The sequence below is a fragment of the Scyliorhinus torazame genome, chromosome 16, assembly GCF_047496885.1.
Source record: "Scyliorhinus torazame isolate Kashiwa2021f chromosome 16, sScyTor2.1, whole genome shotgun sequence".
Classification (NCBI taxonomy): Eukaryota; Metazoa; Chordata; class Chondrichthyes; order Carcharhiniformes; family Scyliorhinidae; genus Scyliorhinus; species Scyliorhinus torazame.
The window spans coordinates 24,387,751-24,407,264 of record NC_092722.1 but is presented as its reverse complement, the minus strand read 5'-3'; positions in this window follow the sequence as shown (position 1 = coordinate 24,407,264).

The following is a 19,514-nucleotide window of genomic DNA, read 5'->3' as shown; positions in this document are numbered from 1 at the left end:
ATGGAGAGACAGTAAACACAGAGAGACAGTGAACCCAGAGAGACAGTGAAGCCGGAGAGACAGTAAACCCGGAGAGACAGAGAACCCGGAGAGAGAGTGAACCCGGAGAAACAGCGAACCCGGAGTGGCAGTAAACCCGGAGAGACAGTGAACCCAGAGAGACAGTGAACCCAGAGAGACAGTGAACCCGAAGAGACATTAAATCCGGAGAGACAGTGAGCACGGAGAGACAGTGAAGCCGGAGAGACAGTAAACCCGGAGAGACAGAGAACCCAGAGACAGTAAATCCGGAGAGACAGTGAACCCGGAGAGACAGTGAAGCCGGAGAGACAGTGAACTCGGAGAAACAGTGAACACAGAGACAGTGAATCCGGAGAGGCAGTGAACCCGGAGAGACAGTGAACCCGGAGTGAGAGTGAAAGGGGAGAGACAGTGAACCCGGAGAGACAGTGAACCCGGAGAGACAGTGAACCCGGAGAGACAGTGAACCCGGAGAGACAGTGAACCCGGAGAGACAGTCAACCCGGAGAGACAGTCAACCCGGAGAGACAGTCAACCCGGAGAGACAGTCAACCCGGAGAGACAGTCAACCCAGAGACAGTGAAGCCGGAGAGACAGTGAACCCAGAGAGACAGTGAACCCAGAGAGACAGTGAACCCAGAGAGACAGTGAACCCGGAGAGACAGTGAACCCGGTGAGACAGTGAACCCGGAGAGACAGTGAACCCGGAGAGACATGCAACCCAGGGACAGTGAAGCCGGAGAGACAGTGAACCCAGAGAGACAGTGAATCCGGAGAGACAGTGATCCCGGAGAGACAGTGATCCCGGAGAGACAGTGAACCCGGGGACAGTGAATCCGGAGAGACATGCAACCCAGGGACAGTGAAGCCGGAGAGACAGTGAACCCAGAGAGACAGTGAATCCGGAGAGACAGTGAACACGGAGAGACAGTGAACACGGAGAGACAGTGAATACGGAGAGACAGTCAACCCAGAGAGACAGTCAACCCAGAGAGACAGTCAACCCAGAGAGACAGTCAACCCAGAGAGACAGTCAACCCAGAGAGACAGTCAACCCAGAGAGGAGAGACAGTGAAACCGGAGAGACAGTGAACCCGGAGAGACAGTAATCCCGGAGAGACAGTGAACCCAAAGACAGTGAATCCGGAGAGACAGTGAACCCGGAGAGACAGTGAAGCCGGAGAGACAGTGAACCCAGAGAGAGTGAACCCAGAGAGACAGTGAACCTGGAGAGACAGTGAACGCAGAGACAGTGAACCCAGAGAGACAGTGAACCCAGAGGGACAGTGAAACCGGAGAGACAGTGAATCCGGAGAGACTGTGAACACAGAGAGACAGTGAACGCGGAGAGACAGTGAGCCCGGGGAGACAGTAAACACAGAGACAGTGAACCCGGAGAGACAGTGAACCCGGAGAGACAGAGAGCCCGGAGAGACAGAGAGCCCGGAGAGACAGAGAGCCCAGAGAGACAGAGAGCCCGGAGAGACAGAGAGCCCGGAGAGACAGAGAGCCCGGAGAGACAGAGAGCCCGGAGAGACAGAGAGGCCGGAGAGACAGAGAGGCCGGAGAGACAGAGAGCCCGGAGAGACAGTAAACCCAGAGACAGTGAACCTGGAGAGACAGTGAACCCGGAGAAACAGCGAACCCGGAGAGACAGTGAACCCAGACAGTCAGTGGACCCGGAGAGACAGTGAACCCGGAGAGACAGTAAACCCGGAGAGACAGTAAACCCGGAGAGACAGTAAACCCGGAGAGGCAGTAAACCCGGAGAGACAGTAAACCCGGAGAGACAGAGAACCCAGAGACAGTAAATCCAGAGAGACAGTGAACCCGGAGGGACAGTGAACTCGGAGAAACAGTGAACACAGAGACAGTGAACCTGGAGAGACAGTGAACCCGGAGAAACAGCGAACCCGGAGAGACAGTGAACCCAGACAGTCAGTGGACCCGGAGAGACAGTGAACCCGGAGAGACAGTGAACCCGGAGAGACAGTGAGCCCGGAGAGACAGTGAGCCCGGAGAGACAGTGAGCCCGGAGAGACAGTGAGCCCGGAGAGACAGTGAGCCCGGAGAGACAGTGAGCCCGGAGAGACAGTAAACCCAGAGACAGTGAAGCCGGAGAGACAGAGAACCCGGAGAAACAGCGAACCCGGAGAGGCAGTAAACCCGGACAGACAGTGAACCCAGAGACAGTGAATCCGGAGAGACAGTGAACCCGGAGACAGTGAAGCCGGAGAGACAGTGAACCCAGAGAGACAGTGAACCCAGAGAGACAGTGAACCCGGAGAGACAGTGAACCCGGAGAGACAGTGAACCCGGAGAGACAGTGATCCCGGAGAGACAGTGATCCCGGAGAGACAGTGATCCCGGAGAGACAGTGATCCCGGAGAGACAGTGATCCCAGAGACAGTAAATCCGGAGAGACAGTGAAGCCGGAGAGACAGTGGACCCAGAGAGAGAGTGAGCTCAGAGAGACAGTAAACCTGGAGAGACAGTGAACCCAGAGACAGTGAACCCAGAGTGACAGTGAACCCAGAGTGACAGTGAACCCAGAGTGACAGTGAACCCAGAGAGACAGTGAACCCAGAGAGACAGTGAACCCAGAGAGACAGTGAACCCAGAGAGGCAGTGAACCCAGAGAGACAGTGGACCCGGAGAGACAGTGGACCCGGAGAGACAGTGGACCCGGAGAGACAGTGGACCCGGAGAGACAGTGGACCCGGAGAGACAGTGGACCCGGAGAGACAGTGGACCCGGAGAGACAGTGGACCCGGAGAGACAGTGGACCCGGAGAGACAGTGGACCCGGAGAGACAGTGGACCCGGAGAGACAGTGGACCCGGAGAGACAGTGAATCCGGAGAGACAGTGAGCCCGGAAAGACAGTGAGCCCGGAGAGACAGTGATCACGGAGAGACAGTAAACACAGAGAGACAGTGAACCCAGAGAGACAGTGAACACGGAGAGACAGTGAGCCCGGAAAGACAGTGAGCCCGGAGAGACAGTGAACTCGGAGAAACAGTGAACACAGAGACAGTGAATCCGGAGAGACAGTGAACCCGGAGAGACAGTGAACCCGGAGAGAGAGTGAAAGGGGAGAGACAGTGAACCCAGAGAGACAGTGAACCCGGAGAGACAGTGAACCCGGAGAGACAGTGAACCCAGAGACAGTGAATCCGGAGAGACAGTGAACCCGGAGACAGTGAAGCCGGAGAGACAGTGAACCCAGAGAGACAGTGAACTCGGAGAGACAGTGAACCCGGAGAGACAGTGATCCCGGAGAGACAGTGATCCCGGAGAGACAGAGAGCCCGGAGAGACAGTGAAGCCGGAGAGACAGTGAACCCGGAGAAACAGTGAATCCGGAGAGACTGTGAACCCGCAGAGACAGTGAACCTGGAGAGACAGTGAACACAGAGACAGTGAACCCAGAGACAGTGAACCCAGAGAGACAGTGAACCCGGAGAGATAGTGAACCCGGAGAGACAGTAATCCAGGAGAGACAGTGAATCCGGAGAGACAGTGAACCCGGAGTGACAGTGAAGCCGGAGAGACAGTGAACACGGAGAGACAGTGAGCCCGGAAAGACAGTCAACCCAGAGAGACAGTCAACCCAGAGAGACGAGACAGTGAACCCGGAGAGACAGGGAATCCGGAGAGACTGTGAACCCGAAGAGACAGTGAACCTGGACAGACAGTGAACACAGGCACAGTGAACCCAGAGACAGTGAACCCAGAGAGACAGTGAACCCGGAGAGACAGTGCACTCGGAGAGACAGTAATCCCGGAGAGACAGTGAACCCAAGGACAGTGAATCCGGAGAGACAGTGAACCCGGAGAGACAGTAAACCGGAGAGAAGAGACAGTGAAGCCGGAGAGACAGTGAACCCAGAGAGAGAGTGAACCCAGAGAGACAGTGAACCTGGAGAGACAGTGAACGCAGAGACAGTGAACCCAGAGAGACAGTGAACCCAGAGAGACAGTGAAACCGGAGAGACAGTGAATCCGGAGAGACTGTGAACCCAGAGAGACAGTGAACCGGAGAGACAGTGAACCCGGAGAGACAGTGAGCCCGGGGAGACAGTAAACACAGAGACAGTGAACCCGGAGAGACATTGAACCCGGAGAAACAGCGAACCCGGAGAGGCAGTAAACCCGGAGAGACAGTGAACCCAGAGACAGTGAATCCGGAGAGACAGGCAACCCAGAGACAGTGAAGCCGGAGAGACAGTGAACCCAGACAGACAGTGAACCCGGAGAGACAGTGAACCCGGAGAGACAGTAAACCCGGAGAGACAGAGAACCCAGAGACAGTAAATCCGGAGAGACAGTGAACCCGGAGAGACAGTGAAGCCGGAGAGACAGTGAAGCCGGAGAGACAGTGAAGCCGGAGAAACAGTGAACACAGAGACAGAGAATCCGCAGAGACAGTGAACCCGGAGAGACACTGAACCCGGAGAGACACTGAACCCGGAGAGAGAGTGAAAGGGGAGAGACAGTGAACCCAGAGAGACAGTGAACCCGGAGAGACAGTGAACCCGGGGAGACAGTGAACCCGGAGAGACAGTGAACCCGGAGAGACAGTGAACCCGGAGAGACAGTGAACCCGGAGAGACAGTGAACCCGGAGAGACAGTGAACCCGGAGAGACAGTGAACCCGGAGAGACAGTGAACCCGGAGAGACAGTCAACCCAGAGACAGTCAACCCAGAGACAGTGAAGCCGGAGAGACAGTGATCATGGAGAGACAGTAAACACAGAGAGACAGAGAACCCAGAGAGACAGTGAACCCGGAGAGACAGTGAACCCGGAGAGACATGCAACCCAGGGACAGTGAAGCCGGAGAGACAGTGAACCCAGAGAGACAGTGAATCCGGAGAGACAGTGATCCCGGAGAGACAGTGATCCCGGAGAGACAGTGAACCCGGGGACAGTGAATCCGGAGAGACATGCAACCCAGGGACAGTGAAGCCGGAGAGACAGTGAACCCAGAGAGACAGTGAATCCGGAGAGACAGTGAACACGGAGAGACAGTGAACACGGAGAGACAGTGAATACGGAGAGACAGTCAACCCAGAGAGACAGTCAACCCAGAGAGACAGTCAACCCAGAGAGACAGTCAACCCAGAGAGACAGTCAACCCAGAGAGACAGTCAACCCAGAGAGGAGAGACAGTGAAACCGGAGAGACAGTGAACCCGGAGAGACAGTAATCCCGGAGAGACAGTGAACCCAAAGACAGTGAATCCGGAGAGACAGTGAACCCGGAGAGACAGTGAAGCCGGAGAGACAGTGAACCCAGAGAGAGTGAACCCAGAGAGACAGTGAACCTGGAGAGACAGTGAACGCAGAGACAGTGAACCCAGAGAGACAGTGAACCCAGAGGGACAGTGAAACCGGAGAGACAGTGAAACCGGAGAGACTGTGAACACAGAGAGACAGTGAACGCGGAGAGACAGTGAGCCCGGGGAGACAGTAAACACAGAGACAGTGAACCCGGAGAGACAGTGAACCCGGAGAGACAGAGAGCCCGGAGAGACAGAGAGCCCGGAGAGACAGAGAGCCCAGAGGGACAGAGAGCCCGGAGAGACAGAGAGCCCGGAGAGACAGAGAGCCCGGAGAGACAGAGAGCCCGGAGAGACAGAGAGGCCGGAGAGACAGAGAGGCCGGAGAGACAGAGAGCCCGGAGAGACAGTAAACCCAGAGACAGTGAACCTGGAGAGACAGTGAACCCGGAGAAACAGCGAACCCGGAGAGACAGTGAACCCAGACAGTCAGTGGACCCGGAGAGACAGTGAACCCGGAGAGACAGTAAACCCGGAGAGACAGTAAACCCGGAGAGACAGTAAACCCGGAGAGGCAGTAAACCCGGAGAGACAGTAAACCCGGAGAGACAGAGAACCCAGAGACAGTAAATCCAGAGAGACAGTGAACCCGGAGGGACAGTGAACTCGGAGAAACAGTGAACACAGAGACAGTGAATCCGGAGAGACAGTGAACCCGGAGAGACAGTGAACCCGGAGAGACAGTGAGCCCGGGGAGACAGTAAACACAGAGACAGTGAACCCGGAGAGACATTGAACCCGGAGAAACAGCGAACCCGGAGAGGCAGTAAACCCGGAGAGACAGTGAACCCAGAGACAGTGAATCCGGAGAGACAGGCAACCCAGAGACAGTGAAGCCGGAGAGACAGTGAACCCAGACAGACAGTGAACCCGGAGAGACAGTGAACCCGGAGAGACAGTAAACCCGGAGAGACAGTAAACCCGGAGAGACAGTGAACCCGGAGAGACAGTGAAGCCGGAGAGACAGTGAAGCCGGAGAGACAGTGAAGCCGGAGAGACAGTGAAGCCGGAGAAACAGTGAACACAGAGACAGAGAATCCGCAGAGACAGTGAACCCGGAGAGACACTGAACCCGGAGAGACACTGAACCCGGAGAGAGAGTGAAAGGGGAGAGACAGTGAACCCAGAGAGACAGTGAACCCGGAGAGACAGTGAACCCGGGGAGACAGTGAACCCGGAGAGACACTGAACCCGGAGAGACAGTGAACCCGGGGAGACAGTGAACCCGGAGAGACAGTGAACCCGGAGAGACAGTGAACCCGGAGAGACAGTGAACCCGGAGAGACAGTGAACCCGGAGAGACAGTGAACCCGGAGAGACAGTGAACCCGGAGAGACAGTGAACCCGGAGAGACAGTGAACCCGGAGAGACAGTGAACCCGGAGAGACAGTCAACCCAGAGACAGTGAAGCCGGAGAGACAGTGATCATGGAGAGACAGTAAACACAGAGAGACAGTGAACCCAGAGAGACAGTGAAGCCGGAGAGACAGTAAACCCGGAGAGACAGAGAACCCGGAGAGAGAGTGAACCCGGAGAAACAGCGAACCCGGAGTGGCAGTAAACCCGGAGAGACAGTGAACCCAGAGAGACAGTGAACCCAGAGAGACAGTGAACCCGAAGAGACATTAAATCCGGAGAGACAGTGAGCACGGAGAGACAGTGAAGCCGGAGAGACAGTAAACCCGGAGAGACAGAGAACCCAGAGACAGTAAATCCGGAGAGACAGTGAACCCGGAGAGACAGTGAAGCCGGAGAGACAGTGAACTCGGAGAAACAGTGAACACAGAGACAGTGAATCCGGAGAGGCAGTGAACCCGGAGAGACAGTGAACCCGGAGTGAGAGTGAAAGGGGAGAGACAGTGAACCCGGAGAGACAGTGAACCCGGAGAGACAGTGAACCCGGAGAGACAGTGAACCCGGAGAGACAGTGAACCCGGAGAGACAGTCAACCCGGAGAGACAGTCAACCCGGAGAGACAGTCAACCCGGAGAGACAGTCAACCCGGAGAGACAGTCAACCCAGAGACAGTGAAGCCGGAGAGACAGTGAACCCAGAGAGACAGTGAACCCAGAGAGACAGTGAACCCAGAGAGACAGTGAACCCGGAGAGACAGTGAACCCGGTGAGACAGTGAACCCGGAGAGACAGTGAACCCGGAGAGACATGCAACCCAGGGACAGTGAAGCCGGAGAGACAGTGAACCCAGAGAGACAGTGAATCCGGAGAGACAGTGATCCCGGAGAGACAGTGATCCCGGAGAGACAGTGAACCCGGGGACAGTGAATCCGGAGAGACATGCAACCCAGGGACAGTGAAGCCGGAGAGACAGTGAACCCAGAGAGACAGTGAATCCGGAGAGACAGTGAACACGGAGAGACAGTGAACACGGAGAGACAGTGAATACGGAGAGACAGTCAACCCAGAGAGACAGTCAACCCAGAGAGACAGTCAACCCAGAGAGACAGTCAACCCAGAGAGACAGTCAACCCAGAGAGACAGTCAACCCAGAGAGGAGAGACAGTGAAACCGGAGAGACAGTGAACCCGGAGAGACAGTAATCCCGGAGAGACAGTGAACCCAAAGACAGTGAATCCGGAGAGACAGTGAACCCGGAGAGACAGTGAAGCCGGAGAGACAGTGAACCCAGAGAGAGTGAACCCAGAGAGACAGTGAACCTGGAGAGACAGTGAACGCAGAGACAGTGAACCCAGAGAGACAGTGAACCCAGAGGGACAGTGAAACCGGAGAGACAGTGAATCCGGAGAGACTGTGAACACAGAGAGACAGTGAACGCGGAGAGACAGTGAGCCCGGGGAGACAGTAAACACAGAGACAGTGAACCCGGAGAGACAGTGAACCCGGAGAGACAGAGAGCCCGGAGAGACAGAGAGCCCGGAGAGACAGAGAGCCCAGAGAGACAGAGAGCCCGGAGAGACAGAGAGCCCGGAGAGACAGAGAGCCCGGAGAGACAGAGAGCCCGGAGAGACAGAGAGGCCGGAGAGACAGAGAGGCCGGAGAGACAGAGAGCCCGGAGAGACAGTAAACCCAGAGACAGTGAACCTGGAGAGACAGTGAACCCGGAGAAACAGCGAACCCGGAGAGACAGTGAACCCAGACAGTCAGTGGACCCGGAGAGACAGTGAACCCGGAGAGACAGTAAACCCGGAGAGACAGTAAACCCGGAGAGACAGTAAACCCGGAGAGGCAGTAAACCCGGAGAGACAGTAAACCCGGAGAGACAGAGAACCCAGAGACAGTAAATCCAGAGAGACAGTGAACCCGGAGGGACAGTGAACTCGGAGAAACAGTGAACACAGAGACAGTGAATCCGGAGAGACAGTGAACCCGGAGAGACAGTGAACCCGGAGAGACAGTGAGCCCGGGGAGACAGTAAACACAGAGACAGTGAACCCGGAGAGACATTGAACCCGGAGAAACAGCGAACCCGGAGAGGCAGTAAACCCGGAGAGACAGTGAACCCAGAGACAGTGAATCCGGAGAGACAGGCAACCCAGAGACAGTGAAGCCGGAGAGACAGTGAACCCAGACAGACAGTGAACCCGGAGAGACAGTGAACCCGGAGAGACAGTAAACCCGGAGAGACAGTAAACCCGGAGAGACAGTGAACCCGGAGAGACAGTGAAGCCGGAGAGACAGTGAAGCCGGAGAGACAGTGAAGCCGGAGAGACAGTGAAGCCGGAGAAACAGTGAACACAGAGACAGAGAATCCGCAGAGACAGTGAACCCGGAGAGACACTGAACCCGGAGAGACACTGAACCCGGAGAGAGAGTGAAAGGGGAGAGACAGTGAACCCAGAGAGACAGTGAACCCGGAGAGACAGTGAACCCGGGGAGACAGTGAACCCGGAGAGACAGTGAACCCGGAGAGACAGTGAACCCGGAGAGACAGTGAACCCGGAGAGACAGTGAACCCGGAGAGACAGTGAACCCGGAGAGACAGTGAACCCGGAGAGACAGTGAACCCGGAGAGACAGTGAACCCGGAGAGACAGTCAACCCAGAGACAGTGAAGCCGGAGAGACAGTGATCATGGAGAGACAGTAAACACAGAGAGACAGTGAACCCAGAGAGACAGTGAAGCCGGAGAGACAGTAAACCCGGAGAGACAGAGAACCCAGAGACAGTAAATCCGGAGAGACAGTGAACCCGGAGAGACAGTGAACCCGGAGAGAGAGTGAAAGGGGAGAGACAGTGAACCCGGAGAGACAGTGAACCCGGAGAGACAGTGAACCCGGAGAGACAGTGAACCCGGAGAGACAGTGAACCCGGAGAGACAGTGAACCCGGAGAGACAGTGAACCCGGAGAGACAGTCAACCCGGAGAGACAGTCAACCCGGAGAGACAGTGAAGCCGGAGAGACAGTGAACCCAGAGAGACAGTGAACCCAGAGAGACAGTGAACCCGGAGAGACAGTGAACCCGGAGAGACAGTGAACCCGGAGAGACAGTGAACCCGGAGAGACAGTGAACCCGGAGAGACAGTGATCCCGGAGAGACAGTGATCCCGGAGAGACAGTGATCCCGGAGAGACAGTGAACCCGGGGACAGTGAATCCGGAGAGACATGCAACCCAGGGACAGTGAAGCCGGAGAGACAGTGAACCCAGAGAGACAGTGAATCCGGAGAGACAGTGAATCCGGAGAGACAGTGAACACGGAGAGACAGTGAACACGGAGAGACAGTCAACCCAGAGAGACAGTCAACCCAGAGAGACAGTCAACCCAGAGAGACAGTGAACCCAGAGAGGAGAGACAGTGAAACCGGAGAGACAGTGAACCCGGAGAGACAGTAATCCCGGATGACAGTGAACCCAAAGACAGTGAATCCGGAGAGACAGTGAACCCGGAGAGACAGTGAAGCCGGAGAGACAGTGAACCCAGAGAGAGTGAACCCAGAGAGACAGTGAACCTGGAGAGACAGTGAACGCAGAGACAGTGAACACAGAGAGACAGTGAACCCAGAGGGACAGTGAAACCGGAGAGACAGTGAATCCGGAGAGACTGTGAACACAGAGAGACAGTGAACGCGGAGAGACAGTGAACGCGGAGAGACAGTGAACGCGGAGAGACAGTGAGCCCGGGGAGACAGTAAACACAGAGACAGTGAACGCGGAGAGACAGTGAACCCGGAGAGACAGAGAGCCCGGAGAGACAGAGAGCCCGGAGAGACAGAGAGCCCGGAGAGACAGAGAGCCCGGAGAGACAGAGAGCCCGGAGAGACAGAGAGCCCGGAGAGACAGAGAGCCCGGAGAGACAGAGAGCCCGGAGAGACAGAGAGCCCGGAGAGACAGAGAGCCCGGAGAGACAGAGAGCCCGGAGAGACAGAGAGCCCGGAGAGACAGAGAGCCCGGAGAGACAGAGAGCCCGGAGAGACAGAGAGCCCGGAGAGACAGTAAACCCAGAGACAGTGAACCTGGAGAGACAGTGAACCCGGAGAAACAGCGAACCCGGAGAAACAGCGAACCCGGAGAGACAGTGAACCGAGAGACAGTGAATCCGGAGAGACAGGCAACCCAGAGACAGTGAAGCCGGGGAGACAGTGAACCCAGACAGTCAGTGAACCCGGAGAGACAGTGAACCCGGAGAGACAGTAAACCCGGAGAGACAGTAAACCCGGAGCGGCAGTAAACCCGGAGAGACAGTAAACCCGGAGAGACAGAGAACCCAGAGACAGTAAATCCAGAGAGACAGTGAACCCGGAGGGACAGTGAACTCGGAGAAACAGTGAACACAGAGACAGTGAACCCGGAGAGACAGTGAACCCGGAGAGAGAGTGAAAGGGGAGAGACAGTGAACCCGGAGAGACAGTGAACCCGGAGAGACAGTGAACCCGGAGAGACAGTGAACCCGGAGAGACAGTGAACCCGGAGAGACAGTGAACCCGGAGAGACAGTGAACCCGGAGAGACAGTGAACCCGGAGAGACAGTGAACCCAGAGAGACAGTGAACCCAGAGAGACAGTGAACCCAGAGAGACAGTGAACCCGGAGAGACAGTGAAACCGGAGAGATAGTGAATCCGGAGAGACTGTGAACCCAGAGAGACAGTGAACCGGAGAGACAGTGAACCCGGAGAGACAGTGAGCCCGGGGAGACAGTAAGCACAGAGACAGTGAACCCGGAGAGACATTGAACCCGGAGAAACAGCGAACCCGGAGAGACAGTGAACCCGGAGAGACGGTGAACCCGGAGAGACAGTGAACCCGGAGAGACAGTGAACCCGGAGAGACAGTGAACCCGGAGAGACAGTGAACCCGGAGAGACAGTGAACCCGGAGAGACAGTGAACCCGGAGAGACAGTGAGCACGGAGAGACAGTGAAGCCGGAGAGACAGTAAACCCGGAGAGACAGAGAACCCAGAGACAGTAAATGAGGAGAGACAGTGAATCCGGAGAGGCAGTGAACCCGGAGAGACAGTGAACCCGGAGAGAGAGTGAAAGGGGAGAGACAGTGAACCCAGAGAGACAGTGAACCCGGAGAGACAGTGAACCCGGACAGACAGTGAACCCGGAGAGACAGTGAACCCGGAGAGACAGTGAACCCGGAGAGACAGTGAACCCGGAGAGACAGTGAACCCGGAGAGACAGTGAACCCGGAGAGACAGTGAACCCGGAGAGACAGTGAACCCGGAGAGACAGTCAACCCGGAGAGACAGTCAACCCGGAGAGACAGTCAACCCGGAGAGACAGTAAACTCGGAGAGACAGTCAACCCGGAGAGACAGTCAACCCGGAGAGACAGTCAACCCGGAGAGACAGTCAACCCGGAGAGACAGTGAAGCCGGAGAGACAGTGAACCCGGGAGAGACAGTGAACCCGGAGAGACAGTGAACCCGGAGAGACAGTGAACCCGGAGAGACAGTGAGGCCAGAAAAGACAGTCAACCCAGAGAGACAGTGAACCCAGAGAGGAGAGACAGTGAACCCGGAGAGACAGTGAATCCGGAGAGACTGTGAATCCGGAGAGACTGTGAATCCGGAGAGACGGTGAACCCGGATAGACAGTAAACCCGGAGAGAGAGTGAACCCAGAGACAATGAATCCGGAGAGACAGTGAATCCGGAGAGACTGTGAATCCGGAGAGACTGTGAATCCGGAGAGACGGTGAACCCGGATAGACAGTAAACCCGGAGAGACAGTGAACCCGGTGAGACAGTGAAGCCGGAGAGACAGTGAACTCGGAGAAACAGTGAACCCAGAGACAGTGAATCCGGAGAGACAGTCAACCCAGAGACACAGTGAACCGGAGAGACAGTGAACCGGAGAGACAGTGAACCGGAGAGACAGTGAACCCGGAGAGACAGTGAGCCCGGAGAGACAGTGAGCCCGGAGAGACAGTGAGCCCGGAGAGACAGTAAACCCAGAGACAGTGAAGCCGGAGAGACAGAGAACCCGGAGAAACAGCGAACCCGGAGAGGCAGTAAACCCGGACAGACAGTGAACCCAGAGACAGTGAATCCGGAGAGACAGTGAACCCGGAGACAGTGAAGCCGGAGAGACAGTGAACCCAGAGAGACAGTGAACCCGGAGAGACAGTGAACCCGGAGAGACAGTGAACCCGGAGAGACAATGAACCCGGAGAGACAATGAACCCGGAGAGACAGTGAGCCCGGAGAGACAGTGAGCCCGGAGAGACAGTGAGCCCGGAGAGACAGTAAACCCAGAGACAGTGAAGCCGGAGAGACAGAGAACCCGGAGAAACAGCGAACCCGGAGAGGCAGTAAACCCGGACAGACAGTGAACCCAGAGACAGTGAATCCGGAGAGACAGTGAACCCGGAGACAGTGAAGCCGGAGAGTCAGTGAACCCAGAGAGACAGTGAACCCGGAGAGACAGTGAACCCGGAGAGACAGTGAATCCGGAGAGACAGTGATCCCGGAGACAGTGAATCCGGAGAGACAGTGAACCCGGAGACAGTGAACCCAGAGAGAAAGTGGACCCGGAAAGACAGTGAGCCCGCAGAGACAGTGATCACGGAGCGACAGTAAACACAGAGAGACAGTGAACCCAGAGAGACAGTGAACCCAGAGAGACAGTGAGCCCGGAAAGGCAGTGAGCCCGGAGAGACAGTGAAACCGGAGACAGTGAATCCGGAGAGACAAGCAACCCAGGTACAGTGAAGCCGGAGAGACAGTGAACGCGGAGAGACAGTGAAGCCGGAGAGACAGTGAACTCGGAGAGACAGTGAACCCGGAGACAGTGAATCCGGAGAGACAGTGAACCCGGAGAGAGAGTGAAAGGGGAGAGACAGTGAACCCAGAGAGACAGTGAACCCGGAGAGACAGTGAACCCGGAGAGACAGTGAACCCGGAGAGACAGTGAACCCGGAGACAGTGAATCCGGAGAGACAGTGAACCCGGAGACAGTGAAGCCGGAGAGACAGTGAACCCAGAGAGACAGTGAAGCCGGAGAGACAGTGAACCCGGAGAAACAGTGAATCCGGAGAGACTGTGAACCCGCAGAGACAGTGAACCCAGAGACAGTGAACCCAGAGAGACAGTGAACCCGGAGAGATAGTGAACCCGGACAGACAGTAATCCAGGAGAGACAGTGAATCCGGAGAGACAATGAACCCGGAGTGACAGTGAAGCCGGAGAGACAGTGAAGCCGGAGAGATGTGTGAGCCCGGAAAGACAGTCAACCCAGAGAGACAGTCAACCCAGAGAGAAGAGACAGGGAACCCGGAGAGACAGGGAATCCGGAGAGACTGTGAACCCGAAGAGACAGTGAACCTGGACAGACAGTGAACACAGACACAGTGAACCCAGAGACAGTGAACCCAGAGAGACAGTGAACCCGGAGAGACAGTGCACCCGGAGAGACAGTAATCCCGGAGAGACAGTGAACCCAAGGACAGTGAATCCGGAGAGACAGTGAATCCGGAGAGACAGTAAACCCGGAGAGAAGAGACAGTGAAGCCGGAGAGACAGTGAAACCAGAGAGACAGTGAACCCAGAGAGACAGTGAACCCGGAGAGACAGTGAACCCGGAGAGACAGTGCACCCGGAGAGACAGTAATCCCGGAGAGACAGTGAACCCAAGGACAGTGAATCCGGAGAGACAGTGAACCCGGAGAGACAGTAAACCCGGAGAGACAGTGAACCCAGAGACAGTGAATCGGGAGAGACTGTGAACCCGAAGAGACAGTGAATCTGGACAGACAGTGAACACAGACACAGTGACCCCAGAGAGACAGTGAACCCGGAGAGACAGTGAACCCGGAGAGACAGTGAACCCGGAGAGACAGTGAACCCGGAGAGACAGTAATCCCGGAGAGACAGTGAACCCAAAGACAGTGAATCCGGAGAGACAGTGAACCCGGAGCTACAGTGAAGCCAGAGAGACAGTGAACCCAGAGAGACAGTGAACCCAGAGAGACAGTGAAACCGGAGAGACAGTGAATCCGGAGAGACAGTGAGTACGGGGAGACAGTAAACACAGAGACAGTGAACCCGGAGAGACATTGAACCCGGAGAAACAGCGATCCCGGAGAGGCAGGAAACCCGGAGAGACAGTGAACCCAGAGACAGTGAATCCGGAGAGACAGGCAACCCAGAGGCAGTGAAGCCGGAGAGACAGTGAACCCAGACAGACAGTGAACCCGGAGAGACAGTGAACTCGGAGAGACAGTAAACCCGGAGAGACAGAGAACCCAGAGACAGTAAATCCGGAGAGACAGTGAACCCGGAGAGACAGTGAAGCCGGAGAGACAGTGAACTCGGAGAAACAGTGAACACAGAGACAGTGAACCCAGAGAGACAGTGAACCCGGAGAGACAGTGAACCCGGAGAGACAGTGAGCCCGGAGAGACAGTGAGTCCGGAGAGACAGTGAGCCCGGAGAGACAGTAAACCCAGAGACAGTGAAGCCGGAGAGACAGTGAACCCGGAGAAACAGTGAATCCGGAGAGACTGTGAACCCGCAGAGACAGTGAACACAGAGACAGTGAACCCAGAGAGACAGTAAACCCGGAGAGACAGTGAAGCCGGAGAGACAGTGAACCCAGAGAGACAGTGAACCCGGAGAGACAGTGAACACGGAGAGACAGTAAATCCGGAGAGACAGTGAGCACGGAGAGACAGTGAAGCCGGAGAGACAGTGAAGCCGGAGAGACAGTGAAGCCGGAGAGACAGTAAACCCAGAGACAGTGAATCCGGAGAGACAGTCAACCCAGAGAGACAGTGAACCCGGAGAGACAGTGAACCCGGAGAGACAGTAAACCCGGAGAGACAGTAAACCCGGAGAGACAGTAAACCCGGAGAGACAGTGAAGCCGGAGAGACAGTGAAGCCGGAGAGACAGTGAACTCGGAGAAACAGTGAACACAGAGACAGTGAATCCGGAGAGACAGGGAACCCGGAGAGACAGTAAACCCGGAGAGAGAGTGAAAGGGGAAGAGACAGTGAACCCAGAGAGAGAGTGAACCCGGCGAGACAGTGAATCCGGAGAGACAGTCAACCCAGAGACAGTGAAGCAGGAGAGACAGTGATCATGGAGAGACAGTAAACACAGAGAGACAGTGAACCCAGAGAGACAGTGAACACGGAGAGACAGTGAACACGGAGAGACAGTGAGGCCAGAAAGACAGTCAACCCAGAGAGACAGTGAACCCAGAGAGACAGTGAACCCAGAGAGACAGTGAACCCGGAGAGAGAGTGAACCCAGAGACAATGAATCCGGTGAGACAGTGAACCCGGAGAGACAGTGAAGCCGGAGAGACAGTGAACTCGGAGAAACAGTGAACCCAGAGACAGTGAATCCGGAGAGACAGTCAACCCAGAGAGACAGTGAACCGGAGAGACAGTGAACCGGAGAGACAGTGAACCCGGAGAGACAGTGAGCCCGGAGAGACAGTGAGCCCGGAGAGACAGTAAACCCAGAGACAGTGAAGCCGGAGAGACAGAGAACAGTAGGGCAGTACGGTGGCACAGTGGGTTACTCCTGCTGCCTCACGGCGCCGAGGTCCCAGGTTCGATCCCGGCTCTGGTTCACTGTCCGTGTGGAGTTTGCACATTCTCCCCGTGTTTGCGTGGGTTTCGTCCCCATAACCCAAAGATGTGCAGGGTGGGTGGATTGGCCACGCTAAATTGCCTCTTAATTGGAAAAAAATGAATTGGGTACTCTAAATTTGGGCAGCACGGTAGCACAAGTGACTAGCACTGTGGCTTCACAGCGCCAGGGTCCCAGGTTCGATTCCCCGCTGGGTCACTGTCTGTGCGGAGTTTGCACGTTCTCCCCGTGTCCGCGTGGGTTTCCTCCGGGTGCTCCGGTTTCCTCCCACAGTCCAAAGACGTGCAGGTTAGGTGGATTGGCCATGCTAAATTACCTGTAGTGTCCATAAGGGTTGGGAGGGGTTATTGGGTTGCGGGGATTAGGTGGAAGTGAGGGATTAATGTGGGTCGGTGCAGACTCGATGGGCCGAATGGCCTCCTTCTGCACTGTATGGTCTATGTAAAAAAAAAAACCCGGAGAAACAGCGAACCCGGAGAGGCAGTAAACCCGGAGAGACAGTGAACGCAGAGACAGTGAATCGGGAGAGACAGTGAACCCGGAGACAGTGAAGCCGGAGAGACAGTGAACCCAGAGAGACAGTGAACCCGGAGAGACAGTGAACCCGGAGAGACAGTGAACCCCGAGAGACAGTGAACCCGGAGAGACAGTGAACCCGGAGAGACAGTGATCCCGGAGAGACAGTGATCCCGGAGAGACAGTGAATCCGGAGAGACTGTGAACCCGCAGAGACAGTGAACCTGGAGAGACAGTGAACCTGGAGAGACAGTGAACCCGGAGAGACAGTGAACCCGGAGAGACAGTGAACCCGGACAGACAGTAATCCAGGAGAGACAGTGATCCCAGAGACAGTTAATCCGGAGAGACAGTGAACCCGGAGTGACAGTGAAGCCGGAGAGACTGTGAACCCGCAGAGACAGTGAACCTGGAGAGACAGTGGACACAGAGACAGTGAACCCAGAGACAGTGAATCCGGAGAGACAGTGAATCCGGAGAGACGGTGAGCCTGGAAAGACAGTGAGCCCGGAGAGACAGTAAACACAGAGAGACAAGCAACCCAGGGACAGTGAAGCCGGAGAGACAGTGAACCCAGAGAGACAGTGAACCCAGAGAGACAGTGAATCCGGAGAGACAGTGAACACGGAGAGACAGTGAACACGGAGAGACAGTGAACACGGAGAGACAGTGAACACGGAGAGACAGTGAACACGGAGAGACAGTGAACACGGAGAGACAGTGAGCCCGGAAAGACAGTCAACCCAGAGAGACAGTCAACCCAGAGAGGAGAGACAGTGAACCCGGAGAGACAGTGAATCCGGAGAGACTGTGAACCCGGAGAGACTGTGAACCCGGAGAGACTGTGAACCCGGAGAGACAGTGAACCTCGACAGGCAGTGAACACAGACAGTGAACCCAGAGACAGTGAATCCAGAGAGACAGTGAACCCGGAAAGACAGTGAACCCGGAGAGACAGTAATCCCGGAGAGACAGTGAACACGGAGAGACAGTGAACACGGAGAGACAGTGAACCCGGAGATACAGTGAAGCCGGAGAGACAGTGAGCCCAGAGAGACAGTGAGCCCAGAGAGACAGTGAGCCCAGAGAGACAGTGAGCCCAGAGAGACAGTGAGCCCAGAGAGACAGTGAGCCCAGAGAGACAGTGAGCCCAGAGAGACAGTGAGCCCAGAGAGACAGTGAGCCCAGAGAGACAGTGAGCCCAGAGAGACAGTGAGCCCAGAGAGACAGTGAGCCCAGAGAGACAGTGAGCCCAGAGAGACAGTGAGCCCAGAGAGACAGTGAGCCCAGAGAGACAGTGAGCCCAGAGAGACAGTGAGCCCAGAGAGACAGTGAGCCCAGAGAGACAGTGAGCCCAGAGAGACAGTGAGCCCAGAGAGACAGTGAACCAGGAGAGACAGTGAACCCGGAGAGACAGTGAACCCGGAGAGACAGTGAACCCGGAGAGACAGTGAACCCGGAGAGACAGTGAACCCGGAGAGACAGTGAACCCGGAGAGACAGTGAACCCTGAGAGACAGTGAACCCGGAGAGGCAGGCAACCCAGAGACAGTGAAGCTGGAGAGACAGTGAACCCAGACAGACAGTGAACCCGGAGAGACAGTGAACCCGGAGAGACAGTAAACCCGGAGAGACAGTAAACCCGGAGAGACAGTGAAGCCGGAGAGACAGTGAAGCCGGAGAGACAGTGAAGCCGGAGAGACAGTGAAGCCGGAGAGACAGTGAAGCCGGAGAGACAGTGAAGCCGGAGAGACAGTGAACACAGAGACAGTGAATCCGGAGAGACAGTGAACCCAGAGAGACAGTGAACCCAGAGAGACAGTAAACCCGGAGAGAGAGTGAAAGGGGAGAGATAGTGAACCCAGAGAGACAGTGAACCCAGAGAGACAGTGAACCCGGAGAGACGGTGAACCCGGAGAGACGGTGAACCCGGAGAGACGGTGAACCCGGAGAGACAGTGAACCCGGAGAGACAGTGAACCCTGAGAGACAGTGAACCCGGAGAGGCAGGCAACCCAGAGACAGTGAAGCTGGAGAGACAGTGAACCCAGACAGACAGTGAAACCGGAGAGACAGTGAACCCGGAGAGACAGTAAACCCGGAGAGACAGTAAACCCGGAGAGACAGTGAAGCCGGAGAGACAGTGAAGCCGGAGAGACAGTGAAGCCGGAGAGACAGTGAAGCCGGAGAGACAGTGAAGCCGGAGAGACAGTGAAGCCGGAGAGACAGTGAAGCCGGAGAGACAGTGAACACAGAGACAGTGAATCCGGAGAGACAGTGAACCCAGAGAGACAGTGAACCCAGAGAGACAGTAAACCCGGAGAGAGAGTGAAAGGGGAGAGATAGTGAACCCAGACAGACAGTGAACCCAGAGAGACAGTGAACCCGGAGAGACGGTGAACCCGGAGAGACGGTGAACCCGGAGAGACGGTGAACCCGGAGAGACGGTGAACCCGGAGAGAAGGTGAACCCGGAGAGACGGTGAACCCGGAGAGACGGTGAACCCGGAGAGACGGTGAACCCGGAGAGACAGTGAATCCGGAGAGACAGTGAACCCGGAGAGACAGTGAACCCGGAGACAGTGAACCCAGAGAGACAGTGAACCCAGAGAGACAGTGA